Source organism: Macaca mulatta, chromosome 1 (assembly GCF_049350105.2).
Source record: "Macaca mulatta isolate MMU2019108-1 chromosome 1, T2T-MMU8v2.0, whole genome shotgun sequence".
NCBI lineage: Eukaryota > Metazoa > Chordata > Mammalia > Primates > Cercopithecidae > Macaca > Macaca mulatta.
This window is the reverse complement of record NC_133406.1, coordinates 60016758-60044534: the sequence shown is the minus strand read 5'-3', so window position 1 is coordinate 60044534 and position 27777 is coordinate 60016758. Positions and strand designations below refer to the sequence as shown.

Below are 27777 nucleotides of genomic sequence, written 5' to 3'. Positions count from 1 at the left end.
GCCTATATAAATCTGCACATGTGGTTGAACTGTATATAGCTGTACACACACACATACACAAATAAATGCAAGTAAAACTGGTGACATCTGAATAAGGTGTATGGATTGTCTCAACATCCATTTCCTGATTCTTTTTTTTTTTTTTTTTGAGACAGAGGTTTGCTCTGTCGTCGAAGCTGGAGTGCAATGGTACCATCTCAGCTCAACACAACCAATACTGTGTATTGGCCTTCTCTCCTTTAAGAGATTAAGATAACCAACTAGGACAAGGCAGGAAGAAGCCTCAATTCTAAACCTCATCAGAGATAAAAACCAAGTTTTTTGTGGTAGGTTAAGATTTTTTAATTTTAATTTTTATTTTTTGTTTTTCTATTTTAGACACAAATACACATTCAAGTTTTCTAAAGAATGATTTCTTCTTTCCTAGAACAGTGCCTGACATATAGTAAATACTCAATAAATATATACACTTTTAAGTAAATGGATGGATGATCGGATGAACAAGTGAACAAATTCTCTCTCCTTCCTTAAGCTTCCATGATAGACCAACTAGTTCTTCAGCTTCTCCCTCTGATCATTCCTTATTTTTCCTCTTCCTATCCCAAAATATGTAATTTCCCCAAGGGACAGACCTCAGTCTTCCACTTGTCTCAACCATGAGAGAGCTCATCTTTCATAATTTTTAACATTGATCCATTCATTCAAGTAGTGTGCTGGGCACCAAGGAGAAAAAGATGTTTGAGACAATCATGCTTGCATCAAGGACTCACACTCTAGCATGAGAAAAATCAAATATAAATTTGTGTAAGATAATATCACCTGTGGTTTGCTAAACTAGCAACAACGTATCATGAGAACAAGAAGGAAGGATGAATAAATTCTGACAAGGTAAAACTTCACAGAGGAAATGACACCTGAGCCAAGCCTTGAAGTGATTAGGAGGGTTTTACCAGGCACAGAAGGGGAGCAGGAGCAGTTAAGCAAAGAGAATAGCATGAACAAAAAGTTCATGGAGTGCTGAGGAGATGGCAATTAATAAATGAGAAGGTATGTGAGTGAGGTTGAGGAGTGGTAGGGAAAAAAACTGGTAAGACAGGTTGAAAGCATTTTAGATGCTCTTTTACTCTGCATGTGAATGGCTTCAAAATGCAAAATTGCATCAGAATCTCTGCGATACCTGGTAAAAATACAGATTCCTGTGCTCTACTCCAGATCTACTAAATTGAAATTGCCAGAGTTGGGGCTCAGGCATCTGTATTTTTCTTTAATTGTCCTCATTCTTAAACAGACAGAATCTGTATTTAATGAGTATTCTGATGTATAACCAAGCTTGAAAGCCACTGATGGATTGTTTTTTTAAAGAAAAGTTATACCATTGGATTGGTATTTTTAAAATAGCAAGGTACTATTAGAAATAGACTGTAAAGGTGTGAAATTAGGGGAAAAAATAGACCTATGGCAGACTATGGCAATGATGCATTCATTTATTCAACAAGAATTTTAAAAATACCTACTATGTACCTACAAGTTCCCATAAGGATGACAGTCTCAACTAGAATACTAGCAGTGTAAATGGAGACAAGAAGACAGAGTTATGAGACATTACACAGATAGAACTGATAAGTCTTGGTAACTCAGTAGACGGTGGAGATACGGATGGAGGGAGCAAATCAGTTTTCATCAGTGATTTCCAAACTTGGATAAGCATCAGAATAAAAGATCCCTGGGTCCTATCATAGACCTAATGAATCAGGCTCTTTGGAGGATACAATTCAGCAATCTCTATTTTTAACATGTGCCCCCACGTGATTCTCATGCAGTCAATTGGGACTCAATGACTTAAATGACTGAGTGGCTGATGACACTTCTCTCCAAAAGAGAAAACACGAGGAGGAGCAACAGATTTTGTGATAGGATGAGAACAATTTTGCTCTGGAAATACTGAGACCAAGAGAAACCTGTAAGACGTCTATATCAAGATGTCTAATGGGCAGTTGGAAATGCAAATCTAGAGTCCAGGAAAAAAGTCAAGTCTAAACAGGTCACAGTCAGACAGATCTCGACATCATTAGTACATAGTGAGGGATGAGGCCATGGGAGTGGGTAAGGTTACAAAGAAAGAAAGAATATAGAGAAAGTGAGTTGGGGGTGGAAATCTGGGTAAAGAGTGGGCAATGGAAGAGGAATCATGAGCAGAAGAGTGACTCAGGAGGTAAGAGGAGGATCTGAGGGGGGAAAAAGCATTGTTTTGGAAGCCAAAGAGTAAGAGTTTTAATTCATATGGAGATAAAGTAGACAAAATGTTATAAAATGCTCCAAAAGGATAAGAATTAGAAAAATGGCTGGGTGCGGTGGCTCACGCCTGTAATCCCAGCACTTTGGGAGGCCGAAGTGGGCAGATCACGAGGTCAGGAGTTGGAGACTAGCCTGGCCAACATGGTGAAACCCCATCTCTACTAAAAATACAAAAATTAGCTGGGCGTGGTGGCACATGCCTGTAATCCCAGCTACTCGGGAGGCTAAGGCAGGAGAATCGCTTGAACTTGAGAGGCAGAAGTTGCAGTAAGCAGAGAACGCACCATTCCACTCCAGCCTGGGTGACAGAGCAAGACTGTCCCAAAACAACAACAAAAAAAGAATTAGAAGGATGATAAGGTGTGGCATTTAGGAAGTCTGCGATGACCTTTGAGGAAGCAGTTTCAGTATAACGGAGCAAAGTAGCACAGGGGGTTTACACTACTCCTTAAGGAGAATTTGAAGAGAAAGGAAAGAGATGGGTCAGTGGTTTGCAAGAGAGGTAAGACTGAAATAGTTCTTTTGGTGGCCATTTTTATTTTTAAGAATAAGGACCAAAAAAAGAATGACAACAACTTGAGGCATTTTAAGGAAAAGAAGACAGCAGGAGAAGGCACAAATGAAGAGATAATTGATCTACTATCATCCTAGAAGAGGCAGAAAGGATGGTATTAGCCTGTAAAAGAAGGAGGAATGATAACAAAGATAGTCTGGGGGTGGAGAGGAGAGGAAAGTGCTGAAAGTGTGTCTTTTTTTTTTTTTTTTTTTTTTTTTTTTTTGAGAAATAGTGGTAAATAGGAAAGAAAGTAAAGATGCGATTGGAAGCATGAAAATGAGAAACAGAGCCACTTGGGATGATTAAAACATTGGCAGGAGGTAATAAAGACCAGGATAAGAGTATTTTATTTAACAAAAACACATGTAAGCACTTACTTTGTGTGAGGTAGTGTTCTGAGCACTTTTTATACATTAATGCAATTACTTCTCATAACAATTGTATGAGTTTGAAACTCTATCTTCATTTTACCTATGAAGAAACTAAAGCACAATGAGATTAAATATCTGCCCAAGCTAGTAAGTAGCAGAACCAGAATTCAAATCCAGGTGGTCTGGCCCCAGCGTCTGTGCTCTTAAACACTCTATGGTGCTGCTTCTTTAATACAAAAATCAATATAGTTGTTATGAAGTCAATAAGGAATTTTGTGTGTGTGTGTGTGTGTGTGAGACAGAGTCTTGCTCTGTTGCCCAGGCTGGAGTGCAGTGGCACAATCTCAGCTCACTGCAACTTCCGCCTCCTGGGTTCAAGCAATCCTCATGCCTCAGCCTCTCATGAGTAGCTGAGATTACAGACGTGCATCACCACACCTGGCTAATTTTTTATTTTCCTAGTAGAGATGAGGTTTCACCATGTTGGCCAGGCTGGTCTGGAACTCCTGGCCTCAAGTGATTCACCTGCCTCGGCCTCCCAAAGTGCTGGGATTACAGGCGTGAGCCACCCCGCCACCATGAAGTTTAGGAGAGCAGAACTGGGAAAACGCAAAGTACACTGAACCCAAACTAAAGGAAGATGAGGGCCCTTATGAAAGGAGAGTTGTAATGACTAATAGATTGGGAATCCAGCTGATTCTGACTTCAAAATCTATCCTTGACCCTAAACTTTTTTCTAAATTCCAATAGTTCACCACACATTAGCAGTTTGGTATCTCACAATCTTACCACAAATTATAAGTGTCTAAAACTAAGCTCTACTCTTCCTCCACATCAGCTTCCTTTCTTGCCATCCTCCTTTGCATTCATATCATAGAGCAGAATGAAAGCTACATGAAAAAGGACCATCTTCCTCACTCCTCACCATTTTTTCCCCCTGGCACTTAACTTACTTCCGCATCTAGCACAGAATGGATGCTTAATAAATATTTGTTAAATATCAGTATTCTCAAAATCTTAAAATTGTCTTTGACCTTTCTTTCTCCTGCTTCCCATAACCAGTAAGTCTCAACATCCTTTATTTTTCTTAAATGCCTATTCACATCTTACTTTACTGTTCTCTTAAATGCCTTTCACTACTGCCTTAGAGGCTAATAAGCTACTGTGCATCTTAACTCATCCCTCCTTCCTCCAATCAATCCATCCAACACAGTCTTATCAAATTAATCACTTAAAATACTACCCTTCTCACATTACTACTCTACTTCAAAATATTCAACCTGTTTATCTTATAAGCAGTTACGAGATACCCAGCCTGCCAGGAACCATGCCTTTCCCAATTGAAAGTAACCTCTATCTTCTCAGAACATCTAATTAGCCAGTGTATTCATTCCATAATTATCCTGCCTTAAACAGTTAGTTGTTACTGTTTTCATGTAACCATGTCTTAGCTCACCAAATGGTGTAACAGGGGTATCCAATCTTTTGGCTTCCCTTGGCCACATTGGAAGAATCGTCCTGGGCCACACATAAAACACAGTAATACTAATGATAGCTGATGAGCACAAACAAAACAAAAAAGCCAAAAAAATCTCATAATGTTTTAAGAAAGTTTATGAATTTGTGTTAGGTCACATTCAAAGCCGTCCTGGGCCGCATGTGGCCTGAGGGGCCATGGGTTGGACAAGCTTGGTGTAAAAGGTTCACCTCCCAGCATTCAAAAAGAACAAAAAGGTACAAGGTTGAAAAAAATAGTCTCTGATGAACTCTGGTTGGTCCACTATCCTATTATTTAATATTTACATTATATTGAAAAAACTTTAATGATCCTTCCCATATTCCTTTATTACAGATAACAACTTCCAGGGTAATTTTTACATCAAATAAATGATTAAGACTATTTAATCCACATACAACTTATAAAAGGATGCAATCTTTACATATAAGATTGTATTTACATACCAATCCCTAAACTATGTTTTTAAAATTTAGTTTTATTCTTACTACCACTCACATTTCTGTACATCCATTCAATTTATACTTTCAGTTTGCTTTCAGCTGATTCAATACCTATGACACAGCAAATTGTCTAAATTTTGCAAGAACTTTCAACATCAGAGGTACTTATTCCTAACAGTTGCACTCCTCACATTGATACACTCCCTGAAGGTCAAGGATCTAAATTCTGTAATATTTTTAGCATCTAAAATCCTGGTTTATGCTCTCCTTCTAGTTCTCTTGGTCTTTAAAAGACATAAGAACATGCTATCAAATTGCTAATTCCCTGTTAAGCCCTACCCAACCAAAGTTTAACTAATTAAAAAAAAATCTAAAACAAGAGTCAATTATTAAGAAAGAAAATCAAGTATTTTTAAGCAAAAGAAGTTATAAGGTTTGAAGCACAAACTTGGATTATTCCAACTCTGATTATTCTTATACTGCTGTTTTTTTGCCACCACCCCCTTCCTCTGCTTAGTTCATTCATTGAACAAATCTTTATTCCCAGTGCCTAAGACTTAACAGATACTGCGGTAGATGCAATTAAAATAATAGTGAATAAGTTAGGCACAGTCCCCCCCTTCCCAGAGCCTAAAGTGTATTGACCATAAGGATATATGACAAATTAAACTGTAAGACTATATGACAAGTGTTATGACAGGTAAGCTATAAGAAACAAAGTTGGGGCTGGGTGCCATGGCTCATGCCAGCATTTTGGGAGTCTGAGGTAGGAGGACTGCTTGAGGTCAGGCATTTGAGACCAGCCTGGGCAATATCGTGAGACCTTGTCTCTACAAAATAAAGATTAAAAAATTAGTCAAGCATGGTGGCACACACCTGTAGTCCTATCTTCTTGGGAGGATCCCTTGAGCCCAGGAGTTTGAAGTTACAGTGAGCTATGATTATACCACTGCACAACATAGTGAGACCCTATCTCTTAAAAAAAATAACAAAAAGATATAAAGGGAAAACACAGTATGGGTTATGCCATGGGAGGCTCCTTAGAGGCACTGATGTTGAACCTGAGACCTGTAAAATTGGTAACCAAAGACAGACAATAAGGATTGCGGAAGTAGGAGAAGGAAATGTGTTAAAACTTGGAGATGAGAAAATGATATAATTGAGAAAGTGAAAAACGATCAGTGTGGTTGAAGTGTAGAATTAAAAAATGGGAACGACAAGAAGTGAGATTGGAGAACAGGGCAATGACAACCACTGAAAGATTTTAAGAAAGGTGTGAAATATTCAGGTCTTCCTGGCTGAAGCATAGAAAATAGTTGGAGAGGCAGGGTGCAGTGGCTCACACCTGTGTAATCCTAGCACTTTGGGAGGCTGAGGCAGGCAGATCACTTGAGGTCAGGAGTTCGAAACCAGCCTGACCAACATGGTGAAACCCTGTCTCTACTAAAAATACAAAAAACTAGCCGGGTGTGGTGGCACATGCCTGTAATTCCAGCTACTCGGGAGGCTGAGGCAGGAGAATCACTTGAAGCCAGGAGGTGGAGGTTGCAGTGAGCCGAGATCGCACCATCGCACTTCAGCCTGGGCGACAGAATGAGACTGTCTTAAAAAAAAAAAAAAGAAAAAGAAAATAGTTGGAGAAAGTAGAATAGAAGCATGGAAATTATGCAGCAGACTGTTTCTATAACCCAGGTGAGAGACAATTACTTGGACTAAAGTGGATGAGGCCAGGCACAGTGGCTCATGCCTGTAATCCTAGCACTTTGGGAGGTAGAGGTGGGCAGATTGCCTGAGCTCAGGAGTTTGAGACCAGCCTTGGCAACACGGTAAAATCCCATCTCTACTAAAAATACAAAAAAATTAGCCGGGTATGGCGGCATGCACCTGTAGCCCCAGCTACTCAGGAGGCTGAGGCAGGAGAATTGCTTGAACCCAGGAGGCAGAGGTTGCAAGTGAGCTGAGATTGCACCACTGCACTCCAGCCTGGGTGACAGAGCGAGACTCCGTCTTAAAAAAAAAAAAAAAAAAAAAGAGAGAGACAAATGAAAGCAGATGGATTTGATAGATATATAGGAGGTATGATCCACAGGATTTGGTGACTACAAGCTCATGAGAGGACCAGCATGAGAGGTCCATGTCTCTTTTATTCCCTACTATATTCACAGTCTTAGGTATCTAGCACATAGTAACTGCTGGATAAACATTACTGAACAAATAACAAAGAATCACAGATGTTACCTAGGTTTCTAGCATAATGACTGGGTAGAGGGAGGTGCCCTTTACCGAGACAGGAAACAGAGGAGAAGCAGTTTATATAAAATATGTTGAGTCTGAGGTACCTGCGAGCCTCCAAGGAAAGATAATGAGAATCCAGCTGGATATGTATTTATAAAGCTCAGGAGAAAATGTAAAATAATGGCAGCCTCAGTGCCTCAGTTAAAGCTATAGCTGATAACTGTCACTTTTAAAGCATACTATGTGAGACATCATCCCAATAATCCTTTTAAATTTCCCAGGGTTATTAACAGTTTTATAATCAAGGGTATAAAAAAATTAATATACCTTCTTGATCTTAAAACCATTAGAAATAATATTTTATTTCTTGACCAAAGTAGTAGTAACTCAAACCTTTGCTTTATAAAAATCCATTAAGTTGTACGTTTGTGTTTTATGTACACTTTTCTGTGTTAAATTTTGCAATAAAAAGGGGATTTTTTTAAACCTTCATAAACTAGAAATAAGAAAATTCCTTAATCAAAGAAGCTATTGGAAACTAAACACCATATTTCTAGTAGAAACGCTAGAGACATTCTCATTAAAGGAAAAAAAAAAAACAAAGACATCCTCTGTCACAATTATTAATAGTGTTCTAAATGTTCTGGTTAAAACTGAAGACCAGAAAATAAAAAAAGGAAGGCATAAACATTGGGATCTTTTCAACAGTGGTGCTGGGACAACTGGATATCCACATGCAAAATAAAGCTGGACCCCTAGTTCACACCATATATAAAAATTAACTCAAAATGTATCAAAGACCCAAGTGTAAGAGCTAAAACTACACAACTCTAAGAGAAAACATACCTGTAAATCTTTGTGACTTGGGAATAGGCAATAATTTCTTAGATATGACACTAAAAGTATAAGCAACAAAATTCTCAAATTTTTCTCTGAAAAATTAGAGAAATTAGACATCATCAAAATTAAAAACCTTATAGTGTTAAAGATTTAAACCTTTGGGGAAAAACAAAAGGAAATTATCAGTGGCCAGGTGTGGTGGCTCACACCTGTAATCCCAGCACGTTGGGAGGCTGAGGAGGGAGGATCACTTGAGGTCAGGAGTTCGAGACCAGCCTGGCCAACATGGTGAAACCCCATCTCCACTAAAAACACAAAAAACAGCCAGGCATGGTGGTGTGCACCTGTAATCCCAGCTACTCAGGAGGTTGAGGCATGAGAATCACTTGAACCAGGGAGGCAAAGGTTGCAGTGAGCCGAGACAGTGCCACTACACTCCAGCCTGGGTGACAGAGCAAGACTCCATCTTACAAAAAAAGAAAAAGAAAAAGAAATTATCATCATGATTAATAGATGCTAATATATAACTGAAAAATCCAGAGTTTGAGAAAACTAATAACATAGTTCAGTAAGAAAATCAAATAAATACTACTACTTTTTAAAAACTCCTTTTTTTTTTTTTTTTTTTTTGTTGACACAGAGTCTCATTCTGTTGCCCAGGCTGAAGTGTAGCAGCACAATCACAGTTCACTGCAGACCTGAATTCCCAGGCCCAAGTGGTCCTCCTACCTCAGCATCCCAAGTAGCTGGGACCACAGGCATGTGCCACCAGGCCCAGCTATTCTTTTGTTTGTTTGTTTGTTTGTTTGTTTGTTTTGCAGAGATAGGGTTTCTCTATGTTGCCCAGCCTCCCAAAGTGCTGAGATTACAGGTGTGAGCCACCTTGTCCAGGCGAAATTGCTTTTTTTTTTTTTTTGAGACAGGGTCTCACCCTGTCGCCCAGGCTGGAGTGCGGTGTTGATCTCAGCTCACCGTAGCCTCTGCCTCCCAGGCTCAAGCCATCTTCCCTCCTCAGACTCCTGAGTAGCTGGAACTATCCGCACGTACTACCACGCCCAGCTAATTTTTGTGTTTTTTCTAGAGATGTTGCCTAAGCTGGTCTTGAATTCCTGGATTCAAGCAGTCCACCCACTTCAGTCTCCCAAAATGCTGAGATTACAGATAAGAGCCACTGGGCCCAGCCAAAAATTACTTTTCTAATATAAGAAAAACTGATTAGAAAATATAATGAAGGGGCCGGGCACAGTGGCTCACACCTGTAATCCTAACACTTTGGGAGGCCAAGGTGGGTGGATCACCTGAGGTCAGGAGTTCGAGACCAGCCTGGCCAACATGGTGAAACCCCGTCTCTACTAAAAATACAAAAATTAGCCAGATGTGGTGGCACCTGCCTGTAATCCCAGCTACTTGGGAGGCTGAGGCAGGAGAATCACTTGCACCTGGGAGGTGGAGGTTTCTACTGAGATCGCGCCACTGCACTGCAGTAGAGTGCATAGGGTGACAGAGCAATACTCCGTCTCAAAGAAAGAGAAAAAAGAAACTATAATGAAGGAAATGGCATTCAGAATATCAACAACAACAACAAAAAATCTTGTTTTGAATAATGCACCATGTTTATGTAAAATGTTAACATTCGGGAAAGCTGGGTGAAGGGTATACAAATACTCTCTAAACTATCTTTGCAAATTTTGTAAATCTTAAATCACTTCAAAATAAAAAGTTTATTAAAACAAAACAAGAATGTAAAGAAACAAGGCATAGACGGGGGTAAAATAGCTATAATATATTTATCTGACCAAGGACTTATTCCAGAAAACATCAAGAATGCCTGCAAATCAATAAAAAGCAAAAAGCAAATTTAATGTACAAAAGACTTAAACCAGACACACACACACACACACACACTCCAAATAACTAATAAATATGCAAAAAGGTGCTGAACATCACTAGTCATTGGGGAAGTGTAAATTAAAACCAGAATGAAATAACACTATACAAACAATGGCTAATATTAAAAAGGAAAAAAATGCACTGACAATATTAAATATGAACAAAGATGTGGGCTGGGCACAGTGGCTCATGCCTGTAATCCCAGCACTTTGGGAGGCTAAAGTGGGAGGACTGCTTGAGCCCAGGAGTTTGAGACCAGCCTGAGCAACATAGCAGGACCCTGTCTCTAAAAAAAAAAAAAAAAAAAAAAAAAAGCTGGGTGTGGTGGTGCACACCTGTAGTTCCAACTATTTGGAAGGCTGAGGTGAGAGAAAGGCAAGAGCCTGGGAGATTGAGGCTGCAGTGAGCCGTGATCAAGCCAGTGTACTCCAGCCTGAGTGACAGAGTGAGACAGTGAGACTCTATCTCAAAAACAAAACAAAACAAAAAAGATGTGGAATAAATGGAACTTGTATTCAAAAAGAATGACAATATCAAGTATCAACAAAGATGTGGAGCAAATAGAATTCTAATTCATTGCTAGGGGTAGTATAAAATGGTACAACCACATCAGAAAGCTGCAAGTTGCTAATAAAGCTAAAATTTTATATTCGCAGCCGGGGATGGTGGCTCACGCCTGTAATCCCAGCACTTTGGGAGGCTGAGGCAAGTGGATCACCTGAGGTCAGGAGTTCGAGACCAGCCTGGCCAACATAGTGAAACCTCGCCTCTACTAAAAATACAAAAAATTAGTTGGGTGTGGAGGCGGACTCCTGTAATCCCAGCTACTAGGGAGGCTGAGGCAGAAGAATCACTTGAACCCAGGAGGCAGAGGTTGCAGTGAGCTGAGATGGTGCCATTGCACTCCAGCCTAGCGACAGAGCGAGACTTCATCTCAAAAAAAAAAAAAATGTATATACTCTATAACCCAGCAATTTCATTCTCAGGTATTTACCCAAGAGAAATAAAACTAATATGTCTACAAAAAGATTTGTAGAATATTCATAGCATCTTTATCATCTTTATTCATAATAGCAAAAAAGGAAATAACTCAAATGCCAATAATCAGAAGAATAAACTAATTTTGGAATACTTGCACAATGGACTACTACTCAGCCACAAAAAACAACAAACTATGGATACATGAAAAATGAATAAATCTCAAAAACATTATGTTCAGTTGAAGAAACCAAACTTTAAAAGGTACATATTCAGGCCGGGCGCGGTGGCTCAAGCCTGTAATCCCAGCACTTTGGGAGGCCGAGACGGGCGGATCACGAGGTCAGGAGATCGAGACCATCCTGGCTGACATGGTGAAACCCCGTCTCTACTTTAAAAATACAAAAAAAACAACTAGCCGGGCGAGGTGGCGGGCGCCTATAGTCCCAGCTACTCGGGAGGCTGAGGCAGGAGAATGGCGTGAACCCGGGAGGCGGAGCTTGCAGTGAGCTGAGATCCGGCCACTGCACTCCAGCCTGGGCGGCAGAGCGAGACTCTGTCTCAACAACAACAACAAAAAATAAAAGGTACATATTCTATATTCCTTTTAAAACAGCTAAAACTGAAAGAGTGGGATGTCTGGCTTCTGAACAGGAAGTTCATAGCACCAGTGATGAGAGACAGAATTAAATATGGGTGATGTTGAGAAAGGCAAGAAGCGTTTTGTTCAGAAGTGTGCCCAAGGCCAGGCATGGTAGTTTATGCCTGTAGTCCCAGCACTTTGGGAGACTGAAGTGGGCAGATTGCTTGGACCCAGAAGTTCATGACCAGCCTGGGCAACATGGCGAAACCCTGTCTTGATAAAAAATACAAAAATTAGCCAGGCATGGTGGTACGTGCCTATAGTCCCAGCTACTCCGGTGGCTGAGGTGGGAGGATGGCTTGAGCCCAGGAGGCAGAGGTTGTAGTGAGCCAAGATCGTGCCACTGCACTCCAGCCTGGATGATGGAGCCAGAATTTGTCTTAAAAAAAAAAAGGTGTGCCCAGTGCCACACCATGGTAAAGCGAGGCAAGCACAACAGTGAGACAAATCTCCATGGTCTCTTTATGCAGAAGACAGGTCAGGCCACCGAATTCTCTCACACAGATGCCAATCAGAACAGAGGCACCACCTGAGGAGAGAAGACACTGATGGAGTATTTGTAGAATCCCAAGAAGCACATCCCTGGAACAAAAATGACCACTGCCAGCATTAAGAAGAAGGCAGAAAGGACAGACTTGATAGCTTATCTCAGAAAAGCTAATAATCAGTAATAATTGACCACATGACTTTTTTATATGTACATAATTTAATAGCTCTCTTATATACACCAGAATTCAGATCATGAATAACCCATTATTTTTGTTGAGCAGTCCTGATTTAATTAAGACTAGCTTGTGGTTAAATGAATACATTTGGGTTTTTTTTTTTATTTTAATAGTAATTCTGATTCAGTAAATGGTATCACTGTTTCCCCCTTCTAAAACTATGATTGGACTTAATTCGTAGTGTTCAACTTTTCACAAAGATTGTGAATGCCATCTTAAAACCTATTGGAGATTGGCTTTATATTCAGGTTTATATAACTGGCTATACGAATATATTTAAATACTGGGGAAATGTCTTCACTGCCTCAGAACCAAGCAAGACCCACCTGTGTTCTGTGTTCACATGCCTCTTAAAGGCAAGGACTGAACATAAGGTAGCAATGTCTACTTTATATTTCTGGTCTTAACTATGCCAATTTAATTAGAATTCTCTGTGTCTAAAATGGTTCCTTGGCTAGGCATGGTGGTTCATGCCTGTAATCACAGTACTTTGTTGCGGCTGAAGTGGGAGGACTGCTTGAGGCCACAAGTTGGACCACATAGAGAGACCTCGTCTCTACAAAAATTAAAAATAGCCAGGCAGGGTGGTGCATTCCTGCAGTTGTAGCTACTCAGGAGGCTGAGATGGAAGGATGGCTTGAGCCCAGGAGGTCAAGGTTGCAGTGAGTCATGATCCTGCCATTGCCTCCAGCCTGTGTGACAGAGTGAGACCTTATCTCAAAATAAAATGGTTCTTTTAACTTATTAAAAGGCATTTTATATGGCTTATATATAATATCAAATAAAGAATAGTTAATATTCTTTAAAAAAAAAACAGCCAAAACTATTCTAGAATGATAGAAATTATAACAGTGGTGGCCTGGGGGAGGATGCAGGGGTGGTGGGTAGAACTTGCAAAGGAAGCAAAAATGTCTTATTTCTTGATTTGGGTGATGGTTACTATATTAGGCTATTTTTGTGTTGCTATAAAGAAATACCTGAGGCTGACTAGTTTATAAAGAAAAGAGATTTAATTGTTTCACAGTTCTGCAGGCTGCACAAGCATGGTGCTGACATCTGCTTGGCTTCTGGGGAGGCCTCAGGGAGCTTTTACTCACGGTGGAGCATGAAGTGGAACAAGCACATCACAGGGCAAGAATAGGAGCAAGGTTGCAGGGGGCAGTGCCACACACTTTTTTTTTTTTTTTTTTTTTTTGAGACGGAGTCTCGCTCTGTCGCCCAGGCTGGAGTGCAGTGGCGCGATCTCGGCTCACTGCAAGCTCCGCCTCCTGGGTTCACGCCATTCTCCTGCCTCAGCCTCCCGAGTAGCTGGGACTACAGGCGCCCACAACCGCGCCCGGCTAATTTTTTGTATTTTTAGTAGAGACGGGGTTTCACCGTGGTCTCGATCTCCTGACCTTGTGATCCGCCCGCCTCGGCCTCCCAAAGTGCTGGGATTACAGGCGTGAGCCACCGCGCCCGGCCACACACTTTTAAATGACCAGATCTCAGCCAGGCGCAGTGGCTCACACCTATAATCCCAGCACTTTGGGAGGCCAAGGGAGGCAGATCACCTGAGGTCAGGAGTTCAAGACCAGCCTGGCCAACATGGTGAAACCCTGTTTCTACTAAAAATACTAAAAATTAGCCAGGTATGGTGGCACGCGCCTGTAATCCTAGCTACTCGGAAAGCTGAGGCAGGAGAATCGCTTGAACGCAGGAGGCGGAAATTGCAGTGAGCTGAGATCACGTCACTGCACTCCAGCTTGGGCAGCAAGAGCAAAATTCTGTCTCAAAAAAAAAAAAAAAAGGATCTCCTGAGACTGCACTCACTATCTTGAGAACAGCACCAAACCACGAGGGACCCTCCCCTATGACCCACACACTTCCCACCAGGCCCCACGTCCAACATTGGGGATTACATCTCAACATGAGATTTTGGGGGGACAGATATCCAAACCATATTGGTTACATGGTTATATACATTGTCAAAACCCATCAAACTGTAGATTTAAGCTAGTATTTTACTATATGTAAAATTTACCTCAATTTTAAAAAATGAGAAAGTGAGGAAAGTTTATCTGAAATTTTTAGATACGATGGCCTGGAAGTGCTTCACTGCAAAGGTGACATTTGCAAGCCACGTGTGTATCTGATGGAATAGCATTCCAGGCAGAAGGAAAAACAGATGTGAGGCCCTTAAGCATCTATTCCTAGCAACTGGAGTTTCTGAGAAACAAGGAGGATGCTAATGTGACTGGAATAGGTCGAACAAGGGAAAGACATGTATTGAGAGCTAATGGGGGATCAGATCATACAGTGTCTGGTAGGTCACGGGAAGACTCACTAAAGATTTTTATCCTCATCTTAGTCTGAAAGAAAATCACCTAAATGCCTACCAAGAATAAGGCACTGTGCACAGACAGCTTACATAAAGCTTATGTAAGTAGCAAAACCAGGATTAGAAACCAAGTATGTCTGATTCCAAAGCTCATAATCTTAACCACTTTGTTTTACTAACACAACATAACAATACTCAATATTTACTGAATGCATACTATCAATATGTTAGAGCTAAAAGGCTTTATATCAGAACTTCCCAATCATTTATTGTTCTAAAATGTCTTATAAGTAGTGTAATATAAAGATCTTCTGAATAAAATTTTGTATTGTATTAAAAATGTTTGGCAACCAACTAAAAATTCAGGATGGGTAAAGTTATATTTGATTCATATGGTTCTCTACATAAACTTCCTAATTATAATTTTTTTTTTTTTTTTGAGACGGAGTCTCGCTCTATCTCCCAGGCTGGAGTGCAGTGGCGCGATCTCAGCTCACTGCAAGTTCCGCCTCCCAGGTTTATGTCATTTTCCTGCCTCAGCCTCACGAGTAGCTGGGACTACAGGCGCCCGCCACCTCACCCGGCTAGTTTTTTGTATTTTTTAGTAGAGACGGGGTTTCACCGTGTTATCCAGGATGGTCTCAATCTTCTGACCTCGTGATCCGCCCGTCTCGGCCTCCCAAAGTGCTGGGATTACAGGCTTGAGCCACCGCGCCCGGCCCCTAATTATAATTTTGATACGGAAAACTATAAACATGACTTCACTATGTGGAACCACTTATGTTCCATAGTTTTGGTGCATAAAACTATGCACATGGCACAGTACAGTGACTCCATGAAATAGCCCCTTCTCTTGATCTTCCTGTTGAATCATTTTAGCCTATATTTTTATTTTAGTCTACATTGTTTAACATCAGTGAGGTTCTATGTTTTGCACGCATATGTAAATGACGTTTTCTATTTAATTTGCTCTAATTGCTCCACAATTTCTGTATGTTTGCCATTAATAGCATTATAATCAATATCATCATTATTAATACATATGGTATTATTAGTTGTTCCTAAATAAAACATAATTTTGTAGTTTCTTGGTTGTTCTTAGTCTATTTATTTAATATTCATATATTTTTATTCTATTGCTCAATGTCTGATTTTTAATGCATTTTCTTATCATTACTGTATTAAGAAAATACAACTGATTTTTTTTTTTTTTTTTTTTTGAGACAGTCTCACTGTCTCCCAGGCTGGAGTGCAGTGGTGTGTTCTTGGCCCACTGCAACCTCCACCTCCCAGTTCAAGCAATTCTCCTGCCTCAGCCTCCCAAGTAGCTGGAATTACAAGCATGTGTCACCATGCTTGGCTAATTTTTGTATTTTTAGTAGAGACAGAGTTTCGCCATGTTGGCCAGGCTGGTCTCAGACTCCTGACCTCAAGTGATCTGCCCACCTCAGCCTCCCAAAGTGCTGGGATTACAGGCATGAGCCACCAAACCCAGCAACAATGAATTTTTGTATCAAATTTGCAAATATCCTCTAGTTTACCGGGGTGTTATACAAATGTCATTTTCTGTGTACACCATGACATGAAGGAGGTAGGAAAGCAATGCTTTAGCTATTACTTCACACTGAGTAGGTGCAGAATTCTGATAATATAAAAATCTCAGTAGCAATGGAATGCTAAAAGAATCCTACCTCTATAAAACTATGTCTCTAAGAGATCTTTTGGGGGAGGCGGGGGCGCGGGGACAGGGTCTTGCTCGGTCACCCAGGCTGGAGTGCGGTGGTGCAATCACAGTTCATTGCAGCCCCAAACTCCCAGGCTCAGGTGATCCTCCCACCTCAGCCTCCTGAGTAGCTGGGACTACAGAGGTATGCCACCATGCTCAGCTAATTTTTTGTATTTTTGTAGAGATAGGGTTTTGCTATGTTGCCCAGGCTAATCTTGAACTCCTAAGATCAAGCAATCTGCCCACCTCAGCCTCCCAAAGTGCTGGCATTACAGGTGCTAAGAGGCTTTTTAAAAAATACAGAGGTCTAAATGGAGAGGTAAGCCAGGATTTCAGAAAACCAGCACAACCTAGGTAGAAGACTAAAAGCTTCTGAGTTAGACAGATGTGAGTTTAAATACCACCATGACCTGTGATCCCTAGGTTAGGACAAATTACCTTCTTTGATTCTTCTTCCTCATCATTAAATGGAATAAACCACCTATTTGGTAGAGCTGTTGATGTAAAGATAATTTTTAAAAAGCAAAATGCATAGCAACACTTGGTATAAAGCAGCACTCAGTAAACATTACTTTTTTTTTTTTTTCTTTTTTAGAGACTGTCTCACTCTGTTGCCCAGTCTGGAATGCAGCGGTGCAATCTTAGCTCAACCCCCTGGGCACAAGCAATCTTCCTGCTTCAGCCTCCTGAGTAGCCACAACTACGGGCGACCACACTTGGCTTTTTTTTTAGACATAGGATTTCCCTATGTCTAAAAATGCCCAGGCTGGTCTCAAACTTCTGGCCTCAAGTGATCCTCTTGCCTTGGCATCCCAAGGTGCTGGAATTACAAGCATGAGCCACTAAACCTGGCCACAGTACTGATGGTAATTTTAACATACCATGAGTTCAACTATGTTAAAATATTTGCAAAAGCTAAGATAGCCTGAGGAAGAACAAAGAGAAAAAAACAGTTAATATGTTAGGGTGGTATTTATACTAATTGTTTTCTGTTTTAAAAAATTTTGCTGGCCAGGCACGGTGGCTCATGCCTGTAATCCCAGCATTTTGGAAGGCTGAGGCGGAAGGACTACTTGAGCACCCAGGAGTTCAAGACCTGCCTGGGCAACACAGTGAGATCATATCACTACAAAAAACTAAAAAATGAGGCAGGAGGAATGCTTGAGCCCAGGAAGTCAAGGCTGTAGTGAGCCATGATTGAGCCACTGCACTCTCACCTGGGTAACAGAGTAAGACCCTGTAATGTTATCATGTTGCTTAGTAATAGATAGATATAGAGATGAATAAGTCAAATGTAAAACCAATTCTTAATAGAATCCTTAGATTAATTATCTTGGAACATGAATAATTACCCCGATGTTTCTATTAATTTGACGTTTTTGAAAGAGGAATAAAACTATAAGGCATCATCCTTCTTCAAAAGTTCTTCACAAGAATTTACAGCACATTTTGCTTCTTCTCAAAGTACTAATAATTTGCAAATAACTACATTTCCATAGATAGAAAAGAATATCAAGCAGAAATTTGATAAATAGAACATTTCATTATATCTTATATCTGTACCATGCTTAAGGTATTCCTTTAGCTTTTTTCTAGGCCTCATATTTCTCATTTGTATTAATAAAATGGGCCAGGTACAGTGGCTCACACCTGTAATCCCAGCACTTTGGGAGGCCAAGGCAGGCATATCACTTGATGACAGGAGTTCGAGACCAGCATGGCCAATATGCTAAAACCCGTCTCTACTAAAAATACAAAAATTAGCTGGGCATGGTGGCGTGTGCCTGTAGTCCCAGCAACTAGGGAGGCTGAGGCAGGAGAATCACTGGAACCCTCGAGGCAGAGGCTGCAGTGAGCCAAGATCGCACCACTGCACTCCAGTCTGGGCAACAAACAGAGGGAGACTCTGTCTCTAAATAAATAAATAAATAGAATAAAATAAAATGGCACAGGTGGGCCAAATGTTGTCCTCTAATGTTCTTTTTGCTATAATATCCTGGAACTTCATAATCTTCTCATAAAGCAAATGCATAATGATAGTCCTGCAACTCTGTACTTTGAAGTGGTCCTATAATACTCTTTCACCCTAGTGGTGGTCCCCAGAGCTGACGACATTACTGTCTCTTCTCACAGGGCCAGTGGACCCAAAAGGAACCAGAAATTCACAGGAGAGATAGACAAAACGATTAATGATTTGGAAATTAAAGAATAGACATGTTTATCCTGATTAGAGAAGGCTAACGACAAGGTTTTGATTATCTTAAAATATACAAAAGTAAATGTGTAGATAATGATCAATACCCTTTTCTCCACTTTTACTATGAAGAGATTAATAGGAAATGGAATCAACATGAAGTACAAGCAATATAGACCAGAATAGATCTTTAAGATTATGAGTTTGTCAGTAACTGTGGGATGCCTGAGAGCAAGACACAGTTGTATGCCATCTTTGTATCCCAGTATACAACAGCATCTGGCATCCAGAAAGTGCTCAATACAAATGTGCCCTCAAAATTAATAAGAGATCATTTGACTGTTTAAAGATTCAAACTACAAACTGGACATGGTGGCTCACGCCTGCAATTCCAGCGCTTTGGGAGGCCAAGATGGGTGGATCACTTGAGGCCAGGAGTTTGAGACCAGCCTAACATGGCAAAAGCCCATCTCTACTAAAAATACAAAAATCGGCCTGGGCATGATGGTGCATGCCTGTAGTCCCAGCTACTCAGGAGGCTGAGGCACAAGAATCGCCTGAGCTCAGTAGGCAGAAGTTGTAGTGAGCTGAGATCGTGCCATTGCATTCCAGCCTGGGTAACAGAGGGAAACTGTCTCAAACATAAAAAAATAAACATTCAAACTACAGAAGTACATTATAGAGATAGGACAGAACATTTCTCTTAAGAAAAATGAAGATAATCTTGCAATAAGTTAGGTAATGAGCAGAAAAATTAAGTTTATAATTATAATTTTTCAAAGTTATTTCCTTATTACAAAAAAAAACCCTTGGGCCTTGGTGATTCTGTCATGAAGTGACTATACACACACAGAGCTGAAGCAAGGCAGTCTCCATTCTCAACTGAAAACTGGTGCCAATCATAAAGATGTTGCCTACTTTAAAAAAATACCTGTTAAGCACTTAGAGTTCTAGCAGTCAAATTCTCCTAATACTAGCCCTGTATGGCAATTGTGAAGTATGAATGGATGCAGCTCCTCACTAGAGTCCTTGCGCTGTAGGAACTCTTCAACAGATGAAATGATTCTCAACAGATAGAAGGAATCTTGGTCATCCTTCAGAATCACTTTCCATTACCCCTAGTGATTTATAATGAGGTGAGTTATTCTTTTGACCTCATTTTTCATGCTATTTACTGTCAAGGAGGAACAATTTAAACATGGGTAGGAAAATCAATACAAGAGGCATAATTATAAAACAGTGAAGCTGCATCCACAGGACCCAAACACAATCTGTTTTGGCATATTAAAGTCACATTTCATTGCCAGACCAACCAACTTTTAAAAAAATAAAAATCACTAACTAAAAAAAGAAACCTGGCAAAAATGTTGCCAAGAAGCAGGAAAAAAAAAAAAAAAAAAAAAAAAAAGCAACCTGCCTCGCCTGAAATGCTCGCATATAAACAAAACAGTTCATAAAACCATACATCCCACTGTGAAATTCACATTCAATTAGAAGGGCCAATTTCTCTTAGACCTCAAAGAGCACAACAGCCAGCCAACCAACCCAATCTCCATATGAATGCCCAATGTCACTTCCATTTTCTAAGACAAGCACATCATTTGCCCACAGTTGACTGCCCAAAACTGATGTAGCTAGAATGGACACACTTCCTATCTTCTCTCTTATAAAGCAGGTCTCTTTCTTCTCCTTACATCACCAAGTTACTCTCTATTTTTTTTTTAGTTTTCTTTGGAGGCTTCCCTTTGAAGTTTTCTTTCATAATGGACCTCAAGGGTTGGCAGTTGTCTTAGGGAATAAGAAACCATATTACTGAACTGGAATTCTGAACAATATTTCAAAATAAAGAGAATAATATGCTTTGGATATTTGTTCCCTCCGAATTTCATGTTGAAATGTGATCCCCAATGTTGGAAGTGAGGCCTGGTGGGAAATGTGTGGGTTACAAGAGCAGATCCCTCATAAATGGCTTGGGGTCCTTTCCATGGCAATGAGTAAGTTATTACTCTGGTAATTCATATGAGAGCTGATTGTTTAAAAGTGTATGGTACCTCCCACCTCTCTCTCTTTCTCCTGCTCTCACCATGTGATGCACCTGCTCTCCCTTTGCCTTTTGCAATGATTGTAAGCTTCTCGAGGCCCTCAACACAAGCAGATGCTGGCTTCATGCTTCCTGTATAGCCTGCAGTACTGTGAGCCAATTAAACCTCTTTTCTTTATAAATTACCCAGTCTCAGGCATTCCTTTATAGCAACAAAAACAGACTAATACAGGGAACTTTGGTTAAGAGTTAATGGTAAAGATCTGAAATGACAGTAGAAAAAGTTTACTCCATTGCCAATCACTGAAAAAATTTACATATGAAGAGTACTACTAATCTCAACATTGGGCACCTTGTCAAGCCTTGCAACAGTCAATACACTAAACCCATGTTAACCATTTTATTCACAATTTACCTTTTTTTTTTTTTTGAGACAGTTTCACTCTTGTTGCCCAAGCTGGAGTGCAATGGCACAATCTTGGCTCACTGCAACCTCCACCTCCCGGGTACAAGCGATTATCCTGCCTCAGCCTCCCGAGTAGCTGGGATTACAGGTGTCCACCACCAGGTCCAGCTAAATTTTGTATTTTTAGTAGAGACAGCATTTCACCATGTTTGCCAGACTGGTCTCGAATACCTGACCTCAGGTGATCCTCCCACCTCGGCCTCCCAAAGTGCTGTGATTACAGGTGTGAGCCACTGCACCCAGCCAATTTACATTTTTTAAGCTGATCACTGGTAACCCAATTGGAAGCTCAATACAAGGAGCTTCTTGTGATGTGATGATAACTAGAATAATTAACTAATTAATTGAATTCAGGTCTAGTCAACACTGGCTTGAAACTTCAAAATTTTTGCAGGCCATCAATGGCCACTAAATCACAAAGAGAGATAACCTGACATTAATTGCCTTCTCATGGAAGTACATACCACCACTTAAGATGTACTCTTACCAAAAAAATTGAACCTTAATCATCAGATCTCATCTCTAATTACTAGTTTATGGAAAACACGTGGGACAAAAGAACACATTAACATCACAAGCAAGCAGTCAGAAAAGTCTAGATTGTAGAGAAACTCTAAAAGTACAAACAACCCAGTTTTTCAACAAATAAGGTAAGAGAAAAAAAATGAGGAGGAAACCATAGATTAAAATACATATCAATCAAAACAGACCTTATTTGAATCATGACTTGAATAAACCAACTGTTAAAACACACACACACACACACACACACACACACACACACATACACACCTGTGAACAATCAGGGAAATTTAAACATTACTAAAATAAAATTTTAAGAAACAAGATTTTGACTTTTAGGTATGCTAATGAAATTTTTTTTTTATTTTTGTTTTTGTTTGAGACACAGTCTCGCTCTGTCACCCAGGCTGGAGTGCAGTGGTGCAATCTCAGCTCACTGCAACTTCTGCCTCCCCGGTTCAAGTGATTCTCCTGCCTTAGCCTCCCAAGTAGCTGGGATTACAGGCACGTGCCACCACACCTGGCTAATTTTTTGTATTTTTAGTGAAGATGGGGTTTCACCATGTTGGCTAGGCTGGTCTCGAACTCCTGACCTCAGGTGATTCACCCACCTTGGCCTCCCAAAGTGCTAGGATTACAGGCATGAGCCAGCACGCCCAGCCGATTTTTTTAATTTAAAGTTCTACGTTCTAGAGATATATATTGAAATATTTACAAATAAAATATAAGCTGGGCACAGTGGCTCATGACTGTAATCCCAACACTTTGGGAGGGTGAGGCGGGTGGATTACCTGAGGTCAGGAGTTCGTTCGAGACCAGTCTGGCCAACATGTGAAATCCTGTCTCTACCAAAAATACAAAATTAGCCAGGCATGGGGACACATGCCTCTAATCCCAGCTACTTTGGGAGGCTAAGACACCCCAGGAGGTGGAGGTTGCAGTGGGCCAAGATCGTACCATTACACTCCAGCCTGGGCAACAAGAGTGAAATTCATCTCAAAAGAAAAAAAAAAAGTATGTGATATCTATGATTGGCTATAAAATAATCCAGTACACTGGAGATGAGGATCTATAAATGAAACAAGATTGGCCATAAGTTTATCACTTTTGAGAATTCATTATACTATTCTCTCTACTTTTGTATCTTCTATTTTGAAATATTCCACAATAAAATGCTTAAAAAAAAGAGAGTCACTAGACCAATAAGTCATACAGAAAAGCCAGATATATATATCATGCCAGATATATCATGAATATTTAGAGCATTGCACCAAAAAACAGTTCCCCAAATTTGCATTAGATTAATATTCTAACAGATTAACACTGTATTATAACATTTAAGTATACTAAATATAAAATAATTTCTAAATTTTTGTATAAACCTATTCCATAACTACAATGAAGTAGAATATTTCATTAAAAACCACATGCAAGTCAATTTTCAATTCTGAACACTAAGCTTCAGCTTTTCTTTTTTTTACTTTTTTTTTTTTTTTTTTTTTTTTTTTTTTGAGACAGAGTCTCGCTCTGTCACCCAGGCTGGAGTGCAGTTGCACCATCTCAGCTCACTGCAACCTCCACCTCCTGAGTTCAAGCGATTCTCCTGCCTCAGCTTCCCGAGTAGCTGGGACTACAAGCGCGTGTGACCACGCCTGGCTAATTTTTTGTATATTTTGTAGAAACAGGGTTTCACCCTGTTAGCCAGAATGGTCTCAATCTCCTGACCTCGATATCTGCCCACCTTGGCCTCCCAAAGTGCTGGGATTACAGGCGTGAGCCACCGCGCCCAGCCAAAGCTTCAGTTTTTCAATTGAACTACCTCATGAAACAAACATAAACTCTGCATGCCTGATAAAACTTTAAGCTCCCAAATTTTACTCAAACTGGTTACAATCTAAGATCAGAAGTTTAAGAAACAATTTTTTAAGTTACCCTTCAAAAGCAGTAAAAACCCCAACATATTCACAGACAAAAACAACATCAACAAATTGGGCAAGCATTCAATTAGCAATCCAAATGAGGCTTCAATTCCTTGTCCTATATGACATTCTGGGCCAAGATCTTAATCTGAATTTATTATTACTATGTTGAACCATTAAAGATTTATTAGACATCCGCCATCTCTCACCATCTTACAGAAGATATATATGTAATTCTCCTCCATAAGCATAAAATAGTCTCAAATACTGATAAATATAGTACTCCCCTGACACTCCTCAAGAGCCAGAATGCTAGAACAGAAATTACTATGTAGCCGATTTCCTATTATAAGTTATAATAGTAACCAACTATTCTGGAGACCCTTCCCAAAATTCAATTTCGTTTCTAAATTGTATCTACTGCTAAGTAAAAGTAACAAGAAGCACAGAATCAGATACACAGTAGACACTCAATAAATAAAAGAGAATGGCAGAAGAAACTGTTTATTGGTACTAACCTCCCTATCACTGTTCCCCCAAGGCTGCCTTCCAGTGAAAGTGCTAATGAGTGGGAAATGGGCCAAACTAGACTGAGAAGTAAAATAAACTAGATAATCAGCCATCAGTAATAGGGACATAACCTTCTTGCCCCTACTGTCAGGTTTAATATCCTAAAATATTCTTAACTCATGAATAATGAAACCACCTGAACTAGCCTGAATTTGTCATATATTTTGGGCCCTCATTTAAATTACAATTATATTGATGGACAATCTATATTTTTTCACCCAAAAGTCAACAGAAAGACAAGTTATCCTTAATGCAAAAAAAACTGCATATAACCTCCACAAAAGTCTTCAAAAATATATCTACTGAAAGTGCTCTTTCAAAGTTTAAATGACCAAATCCAACAGTCTTTCTACAGGCCTTCTCCTCAATTTCCTTTTACACTATTTACCATCCATTCCTTGAAATACCTCAATATCACTGTTTGTCAGTTCTTCTCTGTATCAGTTTCCTATTGCTGCTCTAACAAATTACCATAAACTTAGTTGCTTAAAACAACACAAATGTATTATCATAGCATTCTGGAGGTCAGAAGTCTGAAATCATGGCCAGATGCAGTGGCTCACACCTGTAATCCCACCACTTTGGGAGGCCAAGGCGGGTGGATCACCTGAGGTCAGGAGTTCGAGACCAGGCTGGCCAACAGGGCAAAACCCTGTCTCTACTAAAAATACAAAAATTAGCTGGTCGTGGTGGTGAGTGCCTGTAATCCCAGCTACTCAGGAGGCTGAGGCAGGAGAATCGCTTGAACCTGGGAGGAGGAGGTTGCAGTGAACCAAGATTATGCCGTTGCACTCCAGCCTGGGGGTCAAGAGCGAAATTCAGTCTCAAAAAAAAAAAAAAAAAAAAAAAAAAAAAAAAAAAAAAAAGGAAGTCTGAAATCAGTCTCATTGGGCTGAGTTGTCAAATTGCTGGCAGGGCTGGTTCCTTATGCGGAGGCTCTGAGAGAAGAATCCACTTCCTTGCCTTTTTCAGCTTCTAGGGTCCACCTGCATTCCTTGGCTCACAGACCCTTCCTGGAATCCTTCCAATCTCTTGCTTCCTTCATCACATCTCCTATTCTAATTCTGCTCTCTTGCCTCCCTCTTATATGGATGCTTGTGATTATATTGGGCTCACCTGGATAATCCAGGTTAATTTCCTTATCTCAAGATCCTTAAACTAATCACATCTTCAAAGTCTCTTTTACCATGTAAGGTAACATATTTACATGTTCTGGGGATTAGGACTTAGACATCTTTGGGGCACCATTAGTCATCCTACCACATCTTCCAATGGCTCTAACTTGAATTTCTGCATTCTCTGCCTACCAGCTGTTTGTGTTTTCTGCTCTTCTCTATATATTTTCTCCCCTTCCTCTTTCACACTCATTACTTCAACTCTCACCTTCATGCTAAAATCAAGTCTCGTCTCAAATATGAGAAAATTGAAGCCTAGATAGGAAAGTGACTAGCCTCGAGTCACATAGATACCTACAGGATATTTACTTACTTATTTATTTATTTGAGACACACTCTTGCTTTGTCACCCAGGCTGGAGTGCAGTGGTGTGAACACAGCTCACTGCAGCTTCAACCCCCTGGGCTCAAGTGATCCTCCCACCTCAGCCTCCTATGTAACTGGGACCACATGTGTGCACCACCATACCTAGCTAATTTTTTTGGGGGGGGGGTAGGAGAGATAGGGTCTCACCACATTGCTCAGGCTGGTCTCAAACTCCTGGTCTCCAGCAATCCTCCCACCTTGGGCTCCCAAAGTGCTGGGATTACAGACATGGGCCACCATGCCCCGCACTTATAGGAGATTTCTACTTGTACATCTTCAGAGTACCTCACTCTAATCGTTGACTGAATACTATTTCTACCTGAATAACACAATTATTTCATACTCACAAGCTAGAACTGTGCTACACTTTTTTCTCATCTCCATTCACTCAGCTGGTTCTCTCAACTCTGTCTCTCCATTCATTCAGAAATCCAAGTGCCACTTCAGAATCCCAAAATACTGCTTTGGTTGGGTAACAACCTTGCTCAAACCCACAAAAATTCTCTACTAAGGAGTCCATCAAGCCTCCTTGGCCTGATGTTTGATGTTCAAAGCCCTCTAGGATGTCACCCCGACTCTCTCTCATCTCTAACCCTTCAAACACATCCATTAGGATTTCCTAGTGTCCTCTGCCTACATACCACACTCATTCCTATTTATTCGCCCATGCTGCTCTATCATCCTGGACTGCCTTCCTTTGTCCTCCCACTTAGGAACACATCCTTTCCAGGGCATCATAGAATTTGGAACTCTAAAAGGAATCATTTTTTTATTTATCTGTCTCCAAACCTGACTGTTAGTTCCTTGAGGGCAGAAATTATACCACATATATACTCTAGTACACGCTTACAATCTAACATTTAGACGTTCAACATTAGCTGTTAATTAAGAATCTAAGAAAACCTCTAAAGAGAAAAATATAGTAGACACATGTAATTAATGGCATAATATTCAAATATCAAAAACTTTACTCTAGGCCCAGCATGGTGGCTCTTCTTTGTTTAGAGACAGGGTCTCGCTCTGTCATCCAGGCTGGAATGCACTGGCATGATCATGGCTCACTGCAACTCCAGTTCATGGACTCAACCTATCCTCCTGCCTCAGCCTCCCAAGTAGCTGCAACTACAGACATGCACCAATGTGCCTGGCTAATTTTATTTTTTTGTAAAGACAGGGTTTTGCTATTGTGGCCCAGGCTGGTCTCAAACTCCTGATCCCAAGTGGTCCTCCTGCCTCAGCCTCCATCTATTGTGATTATAGGAACAAAATAACTGATTAATGACTGTCATGGGCTGAGGGTGGGAAGAGCTGTCTACCAAGGAGCACAAAAAATCTTGAGGGTATGGTAATGTTCTACATCTTGATTATAGTGGTGGTTCCACAACTGTACGCATTTGTCAAAACTCATAGGGTGCTGCACTACAAAGAGGGAATTTTGTTGTATACAAAGTGTATCTTAATTTTAAAATATTTAAAAAGAAAAAAATAAACGACTTAGTTTTCTGTTACCAACAAGACTGGTCCAACTCCTTACCTTTGGCAGAACTGTGCTTAATCCACATATCTTAACAGGTTGCCTATTTCAAAATACTCATGGAGAAGATGATTCTAAAAGCCCAAATGGTGATATATAGTTATTCAGCATGAGTTTAAGAATTGGGGAGAGGCCAGGTGTGGTGGCTCCCACTTGTAATCCAAGCACTTTTGGAGGCTGAAGGGGGAGGATTGTTTTAGCCCAACAGCTCAAAATCAGCCCTGGCAACATAGTGAGACCCTCTTGTCTACAAAAAATTTTAAAAATTAGCTGGGTATGATGGGGTGTGCCTGCAGTCCCAGTTACTAGGGAGGCTGAGGTAGGAGGATCACTTGAGTCTGAGAGGTTGCAGCTGCAGTGATCCATGGTCACACCACCACACTCCAGTCTGGGTAACAGAGCAAGATCCTGTCACCAAAAAAAAAAAAAAAAAAAAAAAGAAGAAGAAGAAG

At 40.3% G+C, this 27777-nt stretch overlaps 1 protein-coding gene and 3 long non-coding RNA genes across 48 annotated transcripts in view; 2 read left to right on the top strand and 2 right to left on the bottom strand.

Annotated features, from left to right (window-relative positions):
• The window catches only part of PPP1R12B (protein phosphatase 1 regulatory subunit 12B), a 247708-nt gene that overhangs the window by 214722 nt on the left and 5209 nt on the right, over positions 1 to 27777 (bottom strand). The window lies entirely within an intron of this gene.
• Positions 132 to 27777, top strand: part of LOC144341179 (uncharacterized) — a 32849-nt gene continuing 5203 nt past the window's right edge. The window contains exons 1-2 of the long non-coding RNA XR_013417963.1: positions 132 to 504; positions 1663 to 3399. This is a non-coding gene — a long non-coding RNA (uncharacterized LOC144341179). The remainder of the gene's footprint in view (positions 505 to 1662; positions 3400 to 27777) is intronic.
• LOC144341167 (uncharacterized) lies at positions 352 to 27777 on the bottom strand. The gene is made up of 3 exons (XR_013417945.1): positions 26936 to 27777; positions 24816 to 24950; positions 352 to 2362 (listed from the first exon to the last, which is right to left on the bottom strand). It is a non-coding gene; the product is annotated as an uncharacterized LOC144341167 (long non-coding RNA).
• LOC144341177 (uncharacterized) lies at positions 4127 to 12160 on the top strand. Its single transcript, XR_013417962.1, has 3 exons — positions 4127 to 6557; positions 10852 to 11388; positions 11712 to 12160. It is a non-coding gene; the product is annotated as an uncharacterized LOC144341177 (long non-coding RNA).